Source organism: Heterocephalus glaber, unplaced genomic scaffold (genome assembly GCF_053883595.1).
Source record: "Heterocephalus glaber isolate CG9 unplaced genomic scaffold, H.glaber_assembly_v1.0 deba00000122, whole genome shotgun sequence".
Taxonomy (NCBI): Eukaryota; Metazoa; Chordata; class Mammalia; order Rodentia; family Bathyergidae; genus Heterocephalus; species Heterocephalus glaber.
In genome coordinates, this window is record NW_028258138.1 from 56222745 (window position 1) to 56240567 (window position 17823).

Below are 17823 nucleotides of genomic sequence, written 5' to 3' on the forward strand. Positions count from 1 at the left end.
AATTTGCTACTCTCATGAAAAAGGCAGATTGACCCATGCATGGGGAATAAATAATTAAAAATATAAAGCAACATCAACAAAACCTGGAGATTGAAGGAAGTTCAGGATATATACATGGGGAAAAGGAACTTAGTAATATTAGACATTAAAAAGAAGATCAAGGGCCAGGGATTTAGCTCAGTGGTTTCGCCGCCGGCTGTGCAAGCACAAGGACCCGAGTTCGATCCCCGGTACAAAAAAAAAAAAAAGAAGATCGAGTGGAAATTTGGCACTTCAAAAATTTTAAAGCTTTTATTGTTTTATCTTTACAAGAAAATAATTCTTTGAAATCTAGTAAAAGGAGATTACTTGTACAGAATACCTTTTTCATGATGAGTTATAAAGTAGTGTTCCCTTATCCACAGGAGGTATGTTTTAAGAACCCCAGGGGATTCTGGAAACCACTGACTTACCAAGCCCTATATATGAGCACTGCATTACTGTGACAGTGTATCTAACAACAGAGGCAGCTGGGTGACAAATGGGCAGATACAGCATAGATACACTGGGCAAAGGAGTCACTCATGCCATAGTGAGGACAGAGTGGGACAGCATGAGATTTCCTCATACTACCCAGAATACAGTTTAATTTGAAACTCATGAGGTGTTTATTTCTGGAGTTTCCTATTTAGTATTTTCAGACCACAATTTGCCATAGGTAACTGAAATCATGGAAAGCAAAACTCACATATAAGGGGAGAATAATGTATTTTCAATTTATTTTTTTCTAAAATTCCTAAAGAAAGCTAGTTTCCAGTTCATCCATAAGTTGTGTTCTACAGAAGCACGGCCCTATGTTGGCAACAGCACACTTTATTGCATTTACAGTGTCCAAAAAGGACAAATTGAAAGTGTCTCTGCTTTAGAAGAAATAAGAAGCCAAGTATTTATGAAATTAATAATAACTAATGTATATGCCAAAGAAATTGGCAGATAAAAGCATGATAAATTTATGAATTTAAAATGAGTGTGTTCAAGATAACAAAATTTATTTGAGACAATATATCTATCTAGCTAGCTAGCTAGCTAGCTAATCTATATTCTCTGTCCAAAATTCAAGGAAAAATCTAGGAATTGAAAAATAAACAATAAAAGCCCTGGGAGGAAACAAATAGGACAGAAAACCACAAAAGTTGAGAGTTTTCAGTAAATTTTTTAAAGATAGAAAACAGAAGTGGGATCCATGACAGACAACATACGAAAGAAGTTATGTTCTGAGTGTTCTGCGAAGGAGGGAATACCATTGAAAACAAGTCAATTGGCTTTGCTGACCCTAGAAAGACTCCAACTTGGAATGTCAGAATACTGTAGAGTGGGAGTAGGGTATATGGTTGAAACCAGAGGTGTTAATTGAAACCTTCTATGCACCTTTCCTGGTAACCCCCTACAGCTTGATGGTTATCACTTGCCAACCCTACTCCCACCATTCACTCCTCCCTAAAAGGTAGGAGATTTACCTTCTGGAGAGAAGTTGAATCTGAAGGCTTTAGAATTAAATCACCATGCCTAAGCAGAGAGTGCAAAAGTGGGAACATGAGGTTCACAAGGGGATTGAATCAGTGAACATTTACAGTGAATAGTTGTTTATTTCAACATCTTTTCATCTCAATCCATCTGCATGGCATTTACCATCTAGTCAGTACTGGTAATTATTTGTTGTATGATACTAGAGAAACCCAGAATACCTGTTGTACTGCTCTATTCAGTAAGCATCATGAATAGCTTGTTAAGTACATTAGCATTTCCAAATGTTTCCATTGTCTTCACTTTGAGATAAAGTGTTTTATTTTTCTTAATTTAACTTACTGCTACTATTTAACTCAAAACTAGTTTGTTTCTTCTTATTATAGTAGATTTACTATAATATGCTTAACACTTATTTGGACACCTCTTTCTTACTTCTTCTGCTGTAAACAAGATTTAGGGAATACTTAAAAATATTTCAAAAAGGATTTCTTACAACATTTCATAAGGTCACAAAATGTGCCGGGTCCTTTAAAATCTAGGTGTAAAGCAAAAAAAGTTTGACTTCTATGCTCTAGAAGTTTATAATCTGGATAGTAAAGCAAATATGCAAAATTAACTACAAAATATTTTCTCAAGAATTTCATTTGGAATATGGGGCTGAGAACTAGAAATCAAAATTATAGATATAAAATCTAATGACCTAGGAATTTCTTGTCTGATGTACAACATGTGCAGTTTGTAGAAATAAATAGAAGTGTTTAATTTGTTGGTTGCCAAATACAACCAAAAATGCATAATATTTGAAACAAAATTCTTTTATTGATTTGTTTTCATTCTTAGCTGTCTTATTTTTAATTTTTCGGAGCTTTTCATCGCCCATTGTTACTTTTCAATAAAATTCTCTTCTTTGTTTTAAAGTGATCTTATTTTTCAAAGTATTAATAATAGGTTTTTTAAATGCTTTCTTACCGTTTTTTCCACTTATTTTTTCTGTGAGAGGATTCTCTCAAAGACACACAATACTTGGCTGTCTATTCATTTCTAAGAGTGGAGCAATAGAAAATTAACTGGAAGCTGTGGGACAGCAGAACTTAGAGGCTGATGACTTTGCTATGCTTGCATGTGTTCTGGTGTCACCACTGCAATGGTTTTAAGGGATAAGACCTTTAAGAGCCACTCCTCTTTCATAGATGTGATCAAGGACCTTAGATAAGAGGTTTCTCACAGCACTTGGCTCACTTGCCCTTCCTCATGTGAGGACATAGCATTTCACCTCCTTGGAGGATACAGCGATGATATAGCATCTGGGAACCAGACAGCAGCCCTCACCAGAAATTCCACCAGGCCTTGCTCCTGGATTTGTCAGCACCCAGAACTGTGACTAAATAAATTTCTGCTCTTTACCAATGTGAGGATTTTGTTATAGTACAGCAGCACAAATGGACTAAAACAGACTTACTATAAGGTAATCTGAAGAAACTCAGCTTTTTCATTAGAAGCTCTCAAATTTTGGGTGTCTTTTACTTGGGACTATTTGATTCTTTTTATTCAGGGAGGAATCTTGTAATATATTTTCCTGAAATGGGGTTTAACCCCCTCTCTATAAGCAGGGAGGAAGAAGAACACTCTGGAGTGTACCAAGCCACAAATGAAAATGCAGGATTCTTATTATTTTAAGGGGTATAAAAACCCATGTAAAAGAATTTGGAATATAATCCTAAATCAATGAAGAGCCACTAATGGGTTTTGCTGAAAGGAGTAAAGTGTTCTGATTTGTCTTTAGAAACATTATTCTGGCACTCTCTTTTTTTAAAATTTTATTTTATTGGTACATTTCAGGTCTACAATATAATGACATTCATCATTTTAAATTTGCACCTTCACGAAATCTCTCTTGGTTCTTATTTTTACCCCTTCTCCTGCCCTCACTTCAACCCCTCTATCTCTTCCTATTTACAAAGACTTTGTTTCCATTTTTTCATTTTCTCATATTAATTCCATTCCCTTCTTTCCATTCCCCTAACGTTCCCAATATTCTACTTCCCCTTTGCCATGTTTCTTCCTATTTCACATTATGTATTATACCTTTTAGTCCTTATTTACACTTTCAGTTTCTCACACTAGAGAAACTATTCAGTATTTACACGTGTGTCCTATTTATTTCACTTAAGAGTATCGCCTCTAGGTGCATCCATTTAGCTATAAATGTCTTTCATTTCTCATTTTTTATGGCTAAGTAGTACTCCATTTTATTTTTTAAAAACACATTTTCTTTATCCAGTCTCCAGTTGATGGGCAATTGGGCTGCTTCCAAGTTTTAGCTATTACAAACTGTGCTGCTATGGACATGGGTGCACATATATCACTGTGGTATGATTCTTTTAATTCTTTGGGGAATAGCTGGTTCAAATGGGACTTCCAGTCCTAGTTCTTTGAGGTATCTCCATACTGATTTCCATAGTGGTTGCACCAGTCTACATCCCACCAGCAGTGGAGCAGTGTTCCTCTTTCCCCACAGCCCTGCCAGCATTTGTTATTGGTTGATTTCATGGTAGCAGCCATTCTTTCCGGAGTGAGGTGGAATCTCAGCGTTGTTTTCATTTGCATCTCTTGAATGACCACTGATGTTGAACATTTTTTCACATTTTATTTGCCATTTCTACTTCTTTGTCTGAGAAATGTCTGTTCATTTCAGCTGCCCATTTTTGGATTGGGTCTTTAAATTTGGGAGGTCTGATTTGTTTAAGTTCTTCATAGGTTCTGGATAGTAGACCATTGTCTGAGGAACAGCAGGTGAAAATTTTTTCCCACATTGTGGGTTGTCTCTTCACACTGCTGGTGGTTTCTCTTGATGTGCAGAAGCTTTCGAATAAGAAGAGATCCCACTTGTTGATTGTTTTTGCGAGTTCAAGGGCAAGTGAGGTTTTGTTCATAAAGTTTTCCTACACCAGTGTCTTCAAGAGTTCTACCTAACCCCTGTTCCAGCCATTTCAGCATTTCCATTTTAATAGTTAGATCTTTAATCCATTTTGATTTTAGTTTAGTGCATGGTGAGAGATATAGGTCTAGTTTTAATCTTTGACAAGTTGAAACCCAATTTTTCCAGCACCATTTATTTATTTATTTATTTACTTACTTACTTACTTACTTACTTGTTTAATTATGTTTTGTTTAAATTCTTTTATTGGTACATTTTAGGTATACAATACATTTACATTTATCATTGGGTGCTTGTACCTGTATATGATGTATCTTGGTTCTTATTTCTTCCCCATTACCTGTGCACCTTTCACCCCTCCACCCTTCCCTATTTACAAACTTCGTTTCCATTTTTTTCTTTTCTCATAATTTTTCCTTTCCATTCTTTCCTTTCCCCATCTCATCCCACCCTCCTACCCCTTTGGACCTTTTCCTATTTCAAATTATCAATTATTAGTTATTAATCCTTTTAGTCCTTATTACACTCTCAGTTTCTCACACTAGAGAAACTGTTTGGTATTTACACGTGTGTCTTATTTATTTCACTTAAGAATATGGCCTCAATATGCATCCATTTAGCTAAAAATGACTCTAGTTTGTCATTCTTTATGGCTGAGTAGTACTCTATTTTATTAAAAAAACACACTTCTTCTTTATCCAGTTTCCAGTTGATGGGCACTTGGGCTGTTTCCAAGCTTTAGCTAATACAAACTGGGCCACAATAGACATGGGTACACATATATCTCTGTGTTGTGATTCTTTTAATTCTTTTGGGAAAATACCCAGCAGGGGAATAGCTGGGTCAAATGGGACCTCTAGTCCTAGTTCTTTGAGGTATCTCCTCACTGATTTCTGAAGTGGTTGCACAAGTCTGCACTCCCACCAATAATGGAGAAGGGTTCCTTTCTCTCCACAACCCGGCCAGCATTTGTTATTGGTTGATTTCTTGATAGCAGCCAGTCTTTCTGGGGTGAGGTGGAATCTCAGCCTTGTTTTCATCTGCATCTCTCGAATGACCAGTGATGTTGAACATTTTTTCATACGTTTATTTGCTGCTTTTACTTCTTTGTCTGAGAAATGTCTGTTCATTTCAGATGCCCATTTTTGAATTGGGTCTTTGAATTTGGAGGGTCTGATTTTTTCAGTTCTTTATATACTCTAAATAGTAGCCCTTTGTCTGAGGTACAGCTGCTAAAATTTTTTTCCCACATTATAGGTTGTCTGTTAGCTCTGTTGGTGGTTTCTCTTGCAGTGCAGAAGCTTTTTAATAAGATGAAATCCCAGTTGGTGATTCTTTCTGCTAGTTCTCATGCTCCTGAGGCTTTGTTCATAAAGTCTTTTCCTATGCCAATATATTCAAGAGTTCTACCTAACTTATCTTCCAGCAAGTTTAGTGTTTCTGTCTTAATATTTAGCTCTTTAATCCACTTCAATCTTAGTTTAGTGCCCGGTGATAGACATGGGTCTAGTTTTAATCTCTGACAGGTTGAAATCCAGTTTTTCCAACACCATTTATTAAATAGGCTATCTTTCCTCCAATGAGGGTGGTTGGCTCCTTTGTCAAAGATGAGGTAGCTGAGTATGTCTGAAGTTGTTTCTGCATCTGTTAATCTATTCCACTAATCCTCGGGTCTGTTTCTTTGCCAGTATCATGCTGTTTCTATCACAGTAGCTTTGTAGTATAGCTTCAAGTTGGGTATTGTGATACCCCCGGCCATGTCTCTGTTGCCCAGAATTGCTTTTGCTATTCTAGGTCTCTTCTGGTTCCAAATGAATTTTTGGATTATTTTCTTTAGCTCTGTGAAGTATATTGTTGGAATTTCAATCAGCATTGCATTAAATCTATATAACAGTTTTGGAAGTAGGGCCATTTTCACTATATTGATTCTTCCTACCCAGGAACAAGGGATGTCTTTCCCTTTTCTTATATCTTCCCCCATCTCCTTTTTCAGGGCAGCACCTTTTATTGAAGAGGCTATGTTTCCTCCAGTGAAGGTGTTTGGCTCCTTTGTTGAAGATGAGGTGGCTGAGTGTGTCTGACATTGTTTCTGCATCTTCTAATCTGTTCCACTGCTCCTCTGGTCTGTTTCTTTCCCAGTACCATGCTGTTTTTATCACAAGAGCTTTGTAGTACAGTTTCAAGTGGGGGGTTGTGATACCCCCTGCCATATCTCTGTTACCTAGAATTGCTTTTGCTATTCTGGGTCTCTTCTTCCTCCAAATGAATTTTTTTATTGTTTTCTCAAGGTCCATGAAGTATGCTGCTGGGATTTCAATTGGAATTGCACTGAATCTGTATAGCAGTTTTGGAAGTACAGCAATTTTCACTATGTTGATCCTTCCTACCCAGGAGCAGGGGATGTCTGTCCATTTTCTGATATCATCTTCAATCTCTCTTTTCAGAGTGCCATAGTTTTCAGAAAGGAGGTCTTTGATTTCTTATGTTAGGTTGATTCCTAGGTATTTCAGTTTTTTGGATGCTATTGTGAAAGGAATTATTTGCCCTATTTCTCTCTCAGTAAGTTTTTTCTTTGTGTAGAGGAAAGCTATTGATTTTTGTGTGTTGACCTTATATCCAGCTACTCTACTGAATTTGGTTATTAAGTCTAGAAGACTTTTCATGGCATTCTTGGGGTCTTCTATATAGAGTATCATGTCATCTGCAAATAATGACAATTTGAATTCTTCATTTCCTATCTTTATTCCTTTTATTTCTTTCTCTTTTCTAATTGCCATGGCTAATGTTTCCAAAACTATGTTGAACAGGAGTGGTGATAGTGGACATCCTTGTCTTGTTCCTGATTTTAGTGTGAAGGATTTCAGTTTTTGACCATTTAGTATGATAGTAGCTGTTGGTCTTTCATAGATGGCTTTTATCAGATTGAGGTAGAGACCATCTATTCCAATTTTTTGTAGGGTTTTTATCATAAATGCATGTTAGATTTTGTGAAATGCTTTTTCTGCATCTATGGAGATGATCATATGGTTTTTGTCCTTGGCTCTATTGATATAGTGTATTATATTGATTGATTTGCATATGTTGAACCACCCCTGCATCCCTGAGATGAATCCCAATTGGTCAGGGAGTATGATCTTCTTGATGATCTTCTGAATTCTATTTGCCAGTATCTTATTAAGGATTTTTGCATTTATATTCATTAGTGAGATTTGCCTATAGTTCTTTTTTTCAGTTGAGTCTTTCTCTGCTTTGGGGATCAAGGTGATGCTTGCTTCCAGGAATGAATTTGGGAGTATTGCTTCTCTTTCAATTTCATTGAAGAGTTTAAACAGTAGTGTCAGTAATTCCTCTCTAAATGTCTTGTAGAATTCAGCAGTGAAGCCATCAGGGCCCAGGCTTTTCTTAGATGATAAGTTTTTAATTACATTTTCAATTTCATTGATTGATATTGGGTCATTTAGACTTTTTAGGTCTTCTTCATTCAACTTCATTCAACATATGAACTCATATGTATCTAGGAAACTGTCCACTTCTGTGTTTTCCATCTTATTGTCGTATAGGTTCTTGACATACGTATTGATGATCCTCTGGATTTCTGCTGGGTCCATTGTAATTTCACCCTTTTCATTCCTAATTGCATGGATTTGGGCCTTTTCTTTCCTTTTTCTGATAAGGATGGCTAAGATTTTGTCAATTTTCTTTATTCTTTCGAAGAACCAACTCTTGGCTTCATTGATTTTTTGTATCATTCTCTTAGTGTCCATTGAATTGATTTCTGCTCTGATCTTTATAATTTCCTCCCTTGTATGAGCTTTGGGGTTATCCTGCTCTTCTTTATCTAGAAGCTTGAGGTTTAGCATCAGGTTGTTTAGTTGGGCTCATTCTGTTTTCCTAATATGAGTATGCACTGCTATCAATTTCCCTCGTAAGACTACTTTCATTGTGTCCCATAGATTCCGATATGTTGTATTGTCATTGTCATTTAATTGAAGGAACTGTCTGATTTTTCTTTACACATATGCAGTGGTGCCTCAGCCCAGGAGCCTCCTCTGCCTATTCTGGCACTCTTGTGGAAGATAAATTGAAAGCTGAAGCAGCAGAAAAGAGAACTGGTTAGGAAGCTATGGCATTAATTCTTAGGAATAAAAGAAGCAAGAAATATGAGCTTTAACAAGAATATAGAATGAGAGGTAAATTCAAGAAATATTTATGCAATCAGAATAGGAATTAAACACCAATATGTGAAGGACCTATGTTTACTCTCATATTTCTGATTTAATAGCTCATCAGATGGACATTTTATTAGTCAAAAATGGAATTATTGAAAAAATACAGGCTTGGAATGGAGCTCTTTGGGGAGGGGAAGGTCATGTAGGAACCCCATAGAACATCCTAATACAAGTAGAGAAAAGTGAATATTTTTAATAAGGTTCTTGTGTCCATGGCTGAGTTTAGAGGTGGAGACAAAGCATTGAGAATCATTACTATACAGGTTGCAGACTGAGAAGATAATATTAATCAATACCTAAATGGTAAGGAAAGAAAGAAAGAGGAGTCCAGGGATACAAAGAAGATTCCTGTAGAAAAACAGAACCTCCAAGCTAGACTGGTATCAGGGATAAAGGTAGGAAAGAGTTTCAAAAAGAAAGTGATTGGTTAGTGTTATTAGTCAGGATTCTCCAGAGAAACAGAATGGGAAATAGGTGAATGATGGATGGATAGATAGATAGATAGATGATAGATAATTAGTTTGAGAAATTAGTTCATGTGGTTATGGAAGCTGAGAAGCCTCATAATTTACCATTCACACTGAAGACCCAGATAATGTTGCAGTTCCAGTTTTATTCTAAAAGCCTAAAAACTCATTGCAGCAGTGAACTCTCAGTCCAAGGACAGGAGAAAGGAATATTCCAGCCCAGTCCTTTGGACAGAATTCTCCCTCTTTTCACTTTTTATTCTATTCAGGTTGTCAATGGATTGTCTGATGCATACCCACATTGAAGAGGGCAATCTACTTAATTCAGTCTACCAATTCAAATGTTAATCTCATCTGGGAACAACCTCACAGCCACACTCAGAAATAATGTTTAGTCAAATATATGAGTACCCTGGGACCAAGTAGACACAAAGTTAACCATCATAGCCAGTTTCTGCAGCCTTAAGGAAAAAATATAAGACTCAAATGTATTCAAAGAACTCAGTGATTTGGAATAAATGAGAAACCTTTTCCACAGAAGGTTTTGTGTGGAACTGATGACTAAAACTTTATGACAGTGAGTAATAATGTCAGAAAACAGGGAGAGAAATTATAGGCTGATGTTTCAAGAAACTTGGCTAAAACAATTTAACATTTGGCTTCTGCCTCAAAAAAGCAACACTGGAAAATTAAGAGTCATCTGTATTCTGCCAAAAACTCAGCATGTTTAGGCATCCTCGAAAATGTTTCACAGTCCCTTTAGCTATCTAGCTCTGTACCTAATAAAAATATGTCCAGTGCCCCCTAAAAAGCCCACATTCATCAAGTTTGCATGATATTCATATATATATATATATAAAATAAATCAAATTTATAGTTAGCTGAAATGTTAACTCTATTAAGAAAATCTAGCACTGTCTATGAAATATCTCAAGGAAGTAGGAATAGGCTTTATTACTTAACATGGTTCTTGAACAGGTCTAGAGGCATAAATGAATTTTCCAAGTGAATTATTCAACTTAGATTTCTTAAAAATTATACAGTACAATAAACTCTTTGGAGTACCCATTAAAAACCAAAATAGAAATTATAAAAAATAAAGCAATTCCCCTGGATTTCTAGAGATAGAAAAGCTTCAAATATCAAGTGATATTTGTTTTCCCCAACCCAAGTCACTAGGCTTATTCTTTTGGAAAATCATCCTTAAATCTGTCTTTAATTTCAGACAGTACAAATCTAAATAGGTTAGAGTACATTTCAGCAACAAACAATCCTAAAGTTTCAATGACTTAAACAAGAGAGATTTGTCGTCATTCGTATTACCTGCCCATAACAAGTCAACAAGCAGCTCTACTTATCCCAACCCAGGTTCATAGAATGGCCACCATTTTACAGTCGCATAAGTAAGAGAGCTCTAGTGAGACTTGCAATCATTCTGAGAGTAACAGTAGTCATCTTTGCGCATAAGTAGTTACCTAGAAATATGTACATATCTTACTCAGATATAAAAGGTCTATACAATGGCATTGAGTCCTACCAGAGTCCAAATATATTGGAGGAAAATTTCATTAATGATTTCCACAAAGATCATGCTGGTGAAACTCACATGTTCCCACAATGTGTATGTACACATATGCATATGTTTGCACATACAGCAATGAAAAACATAGCCTGGGTAGGGCCGTTTTTTAGTATTATTTCTTGTGACACCATATTAATATCATTACATTATGCATCTGCTCAGATGTGTTTAGCCACAAAGCCTAACAAAATCTAAGTCAGAGCTTTAAATAATACTCCTGATGCAGTTATTTGGGCACATAGAAAGAACCAGCACATTAAAGGAGACATCTTATCTTTTTACAGTTTGCATATTTTCTACAAAAATAATGGGGTACTATGATGTTCAGAAGATGTCCTTCTACATCTCACTAGTGACTATGTAACCTTTTTTGATACAGAGATAATCAGGGTTTATTTATCATTTGGGGAGAAAGGGAGAAAAAGAGAACACTTTCAGGGACTGCTAGTGATACGTCTTCTCCCTGAAGGGTTCTCTCTAGCTGTATTTTTAATTGACTGGCTCCTTTCCAGACATCTTCAGATTATGTAGTGAATCAGTAGGAGAAATAAAATGTTTTGACCTTGACCTTATAGTAAAGATGACTATTTTTTTTCTCCTAAGCTTGCTGCTTCCCAAAGCTGGGCAAGTTTTTTTTTTTCTGCAATAAGGCATTTCTTCAATAAATTCAGAACTCTTAGTAGCTTAAAAATTATCAAATGAAATTATTAAGGGCACTTTTGGAAATTTTATTTGTATGTAAATACTGATATTTGTTTCTATATGACAGTTATTTTTTCCAGTGAATGCCTTCATTCTTTCTTGTTCACTCTTTCTGGATTTCACCTCATTCACAACTATTTTAGAAACATTATGTCCAGTGACTATTCTATGAAAACATTGGTTTTCTCTTTAAAAAATTTGTTCAGATCCAATGAGTATGAAAGTAGCTGTCTTCGTACAGCAAAACCCACCTTTTAGAACTAAGCTTCCATATATTCTTTTCTTCCTAAACCAGGACGCTCCTTTGAGCATCTCAAGGAATAGATTTCTATAGTTAATTTTCTCTTGTCATTTTTTTCTTTTTATTAGTACTCAAGCCCCTACTCTCCCACAATGGTTTACATTCAGTTCCTTCCATTTGCAGTCATTCAGCCCCACTCACACTCACGCAATCATTCACAACCACCCTAGGCAATCAGACTCCTATTCACTCATAGAATCTTACACTCCGAACAGTTGTGCCAACGATTTCCACCCATTCCTGCACAGCCCCACTACGGGCACAGTAACTCATTCAAGGGCAACTGTTCTCATGAATTCACTCCCACACACTCAGGCACATAGTTCGTCCCTGGTGCTCTTCACACTCTTCCTATTCTCACCACCTTGTCTGTCATACATGGTCACGCAAACTTCCGATCACAACCAGCCCCACTCAGAACTACTCACTCTCATTCCCACTCATCCCCAGTCATACACAGGCAATTCATGCTTGCTCCCACATTGTTTCCTATAGTTGCCCTCGCAGCTGGTCTTACAGTCCCACTCTGTGCCACTCCTGAGCCACTCACCCTCACACTCGCCCACCCTAATCAACAGTCATTCTCCTCTGCATTCACTCACACTGACTCAGTTGCACCACTGCCATAGATTTCCCAGGCCCACATGCAAGTACAGTCATAGACTCATACCCAAGCCCATGCCCTCACACACAGTAATGCCCAACCCCATGTACATACTCAATCAGAGTTCCATGCATGTGAAATACACACATAGACACTGCCAAATTCAGTTACAAGTTCCTGTGTGGTGTGTTTAAAATATAACATGAATACTCTTAAGGAAAATAAATCAGACACACATGTTTAAATGCTGCATTGTTTGTCTGGTGTGAGAAACCAAAAGTGTAAATAAGGACCAAAATGTACAATACAATTGAGAAATGGGAAAAAAAATGCTCAAATGGGAAGGAGAACAAAGGAGGGTAGAGAGAAAAAGGAATGAAGAGACAAGAAAAAAAGAGAAGAAGGAAAATAAAGGGAAACAAACTTTTGTAAATAAGGAGGGGAAGAGGGATTAAAGAGAGGGGAGCGAAATGGGGAAAAAATACAAGATATCTCATGTACAGGTGCAAATTCCCTATAATAAATATTATCATCATGTATACTAAAATGTACCAATATAATTTTAAAAATAAAAATAAGAGAAAAAAGAAAACTTTAAAACAAAAACAAAATACACCATGAATGCTTAAATTTTAAAAATGTACTACGGTATAAGACACACTGCCATTAACCTCCCTTAAAATTCCCTTGCTTCAAACACGCTTATCCTCATCCTCATCATTCCTGTCATTTTCTGAAGCACTTCTCCAAGTCCTCTTTCATGGATGTATTTACAAGGTGTGATCAATAATACAGTGAATGATGCTACCAAACAGCATCAAACAAACAGGCTGACTCAAACATATGATGGTGTGTCCTCATTCACCTTATTCACTAAATCTGGCACTGTCCAACTTTTATCTCTTTCCCAAAGTCAAAATGACTATGAAAGGTAAATGTTTTGAGCTAATTTGGGACACTGAGGAAGCCATGACAGTGCAACTAATGACATTAACAAGAAAGAACTTCCAGAACTGCTTCAGAAAGTGACAAGAATGACGTGTGTTTGAAGTGAGGGAGATTAGTGGTGGTGTGTCTTTTATTGAAATAATTTTTAATTTAAATGTTGACCATGTTTTTAAATCATACATAGTTAACTGAGTCCCATTCACCTGCACTCTACAAACACTTAGTCCCACTCACTCACGCAGAACCTCACATCAGTTCTAGCCATCATACTCAATCACAGCCTCAATCACTACCTCTTTCACTCCACACCCAAAGTCACTTAGTCCTGTCATGGGTTGCTAATTCACAGTGTTGCTTCACCCAATAATTTTGTATTTTTTATAAGTTTTATTTCTTAACTAGACAGGAACAGAAAAGGGCACAGAAATATAATCTATATTTTCCGAGATTTTCTTGAGATTATCTCTTTATTTACTGCTGAAGAAATGGGTCTACCTTCTCCTGAGAGAAGAGTGCTGAAAAAACTGCCAATAGATAAGGTTGAATTCAGCTACAAATACAACACCCATATTATATTTCAGCAAAGGTAACTGAATGTATAGAACTGTTTCACAGAGAAGCTGGGAGCCCTAAAGAGCTTTCAGGAAAGAGGGAGACAATTCCAAGATAACAAGGATAAGAAACCACTATCACCCTTAAGGCTGGAAGGACTATGGGAAGAAATGATCTATTAGTGTTCTCCAGAAAAACAGAACCATGAATGCTTTCGTTCATGAGGGAGGTGGGGAGAGATAGAAAGGGGGAGGAGAGAGAGAGCTGAACAAAGAGGCAAGTGCCTATAATGCCAGCTACATAGGATGCTGAGACAGGAGGAGCACAAGTTCAAGGTAACACAGTAAGACCCTGTCCCCCTCAGCACACCTCCAAAAAAGAATCAAAAAGAAAGTGATATTTGCTCTGAGGATATGAGCATTTGACCAGCATGTGTGAGGCCCTAGAATCAATCCCCAACACTAAATAAACAAAAAATAAATAAAAATAAAAAAGAGTGAGAGATTTATTTTAAGGAATTGGCTCATGCAACTGTGGGAGCTGGCAAGTTTGAAATTTAGATGGCTAGTTCACAGCCTGGACATTGAGGTAAGAGTCAATGTTATAGTCTTGAGGCAGAATTGCTTTTTTTAAGGAAAACTCAAAGTCTGCTTTAAAGCATTGATATGATTGGATGAGAATCAACCACATTATTGAGGATGATATGCTTGAAGTCATCTGATTGTTGATGTTAATATCTACAAATGCCTTTGCAGCAGCACGTAAACTAGCATTTGACCTAATAATTGGGTGCCACAGCATAGGAAAGTTCATACATCATGTTAACTATGTTGGCTTGCGATACTGGAGATCAGAGATCAACTGAAAAGATCTAGAACCACAGAAGAAAGACAGCCAGTTCTAGTCATTGAAAAAGGAAGAAATGAATGGCAAGCCTGGGATTTACCTCAGTGGTTCTGCCACCTGCCTTCCAAGTCTACAGTCCTGAGTTCAATCCCCGGTACAAAAAAGAAATAAGTGGCATCCCAATTACTCCCCATCCCACTCTCAGGTCTGCTCCAGTGCCCAACAGTGCCCTAACCTAATTGGAGTCATTGGTAAGATTTCTGGGCAAGTCCGTTAAAAGTTCCAACCCTCTTGGTACAAAATAAATTATATTAGGACAAGCATATCAGAAAGAACTGGTACAGTTGCAGGAGGAGTTCTAAGTCTCCAAAACCAAGTCCACTTGGACCCAGGAAAGACTGTAAATCACAAACACTCAAAGACCACATAAGTATAAAGCAACTTCATTCATGCTCTTCTCAGGAGACAGGTACTATCTACCCTTAAAGAATCCCAGGGGCTAAGTTGGAAAAAGACTGTGTGGTGCTAGAAACACTGGTATCAATGAACTAACCAGACCCTGGTTCCCTATAACATTGTTACCAGAGGGCTGATGTGCTTCTAAACTAAATACACAGAGTGATCAAAATACATGGTGCCAGTTTTAAAAATGTATTACATTGTAAGACACATTGCCATTAATTCTCCTCAAAATACTCCCCTTGTTTTGAATACAGTTGTTCCATTGTTCTTGCCACTTTCTGAAGCAGTCCTGGAAGTTCTCTTTTATGACTGTCTTTATGAGATGTTGTCAAAAATTCTATGAATGCCACTACCAAGCGCTGTACAATAGAAAGGCAAGATTGTAAAACATTATAGTGTCTCCTCATCCACCATATTTACTTGATCTAGCACCATAAAATGACTGGCACTTCTCCAAAGTCAAAATGACCATTAATGGTAAGTGTTTTGATTCAGATCAGGACACTGATATAATCATGATATCACAACTAATGACACTCACAAAAGAGGACTTCCAGAACTGCTTCAGAAAGTGGCAAGAATGCTAGGATAATGGTGTTCAAAGCAACAAGGAATACCTCAGTGTGTCTTTTATTGCAGCCATCCCCAACTTTCCTGGCAACAGGAACTGATTTTGTGGAGACATTTTTTCCACAGATAGGATGGGAATGGTTTCCTGATGATTCAAATGCATTACATTTCTTGTGCATTTTATTTCTATTATTATCACATTGTAATATATAATGAAATTATTAGTTTACCATAAAGCAGAATCAGTGAGAGCCCGAGCTTATTTTCCTGCAACTAAGAGGTCCCACCTGGGAGTTGTGGGAGATAATGCCACCCGAGGTATGTTACTTATATCCAGTCTACTCCATAGTCTCATTTTGGTTGTTGTCACTGCAGAAAACCATGCTTCACACAGACAAGATTTTGGAAATGGAAGCAGATTTCCCAATAATTTTGTGACAATTTTAGGATATTTCACCTTGACTTTTGTCTAGAACATATAGAGATTTGAAGTTGTCTCAGACATACTTTTAAGGCCACCATTATTTCTGCTGTCAATAAGTTGACCATCTTCTATCAAGGACAATGTCAATGTACTTGACTTGTTCACAAATAGGTCACAGAACCTTTCCTTCCAAGTTTGGAGTCTTTGGTGGTTGGAAAGTCATTCTCAAGCTCTTTGAAAGCTAAGTGATCATGCACCAGCATGGAGAAAGAAGGCCCTGGCTCAGTCTCTTACAAAATTTCTGCTAATGTTTGAAAGATGTCAAAAATTCCCAAGTCCACTTGTCACCCCCAGAATTCCAGTTTGGCTTTGAATGCATCCACTTTATCTGCCAACTTGAACACAGTTGTCATTCTGTCATGAGATAAAAGATTGAGTTCACTGAGCACGTTAAATAACACAAGTAAGCAAGTTTTGGGATCCATTCTGTGTCATAAAAATATTCTGCCAGTTGTGACTATTTTTATAAAAGAGTGGCTTTCATAACTCAAAAACTCCTTTGGTAAGCCTTCTCATTTCTGCATATAACTCATGTATGCTCTGCATCCGTCTCCTCATGGAGCTACATAAACAGGCATGAGTTAAGGGCATATACTTTAATGAGTTAGATGATTGTAATCACATCTTGTTAAGTTTAGGGGAATTTTTCAGCTAGCCAGAATTTCTCTATGGGCAGCACAATGCATAGATTCACATTCAGAAATGACCCCTTTGACCCAAGCACTGAAACCAGATAGCCATTACGTTATGGTAGCTGTTCCATCCATGGATATACTAACATAAAATGACCAATTCAGTTTTTCTGATTTGCAATCATTCAAAGAATTGAATACTTCTGCAGCTGTGGTGTTGCTTGGCAACAAAAGTGCACATAATATATCCTCATACACAGCCTCCTGAAAAATATATCATACAAAAACAAGCATTGTTGCCCTGTTATCAATATCAGTAGTCTAATCAAATCAGGATTACATACTACAGTGACTCATTAATCCTTTCTAACATTGTGTGTTAATATCCTGTGCTATTTTATTATTCATCTAGCTATGGTGCTAGCTGAAAGAGGAACATGTGCCACCTTTTGAATTTCAGCTTCTCCCAAAAGCTCATGACAAATGTTTTAACAGCAGGTATAATCAACTCTTCACTAATAGTAACAGGCTTCTTGGTTTAGCAATGGCATTAGCCACTAAGAATGAAGCTCTTACTATAGACACATATGAGGAAGTGGTGACCTTCAATAAATGTTTCTATCTTTATGTTCATAGTTTTTTAAAAAAAAAAAAAAAAAAAAAAAAAAAACCAACTCCAGAGGCTTGTCTATTGATGCAGGGTTCTTGATCTCCATATGGCAAAGCAGTTTGAAAATTTCATGCATGGTTCACTTGATAACTGGTCACCACATATTATACAAAGCAGGCTTAGAAAATAAATCAACAGTTGCAATGAACCCATAATTTAAGTAGGACTCTTGGTATTTCTTTTAAATGTAGCACTCAGAGTCTTCTACTGTCTCATCATTGAGTCTTTTCAAAGAAGCTCTCCAGTGATGTTTGTTTTAGACTCATTTTTGGCTAAAGTTAACTTCTGGTTTTATGAAAATTGTGGCTGAGGCACATGTACAGCATGGGA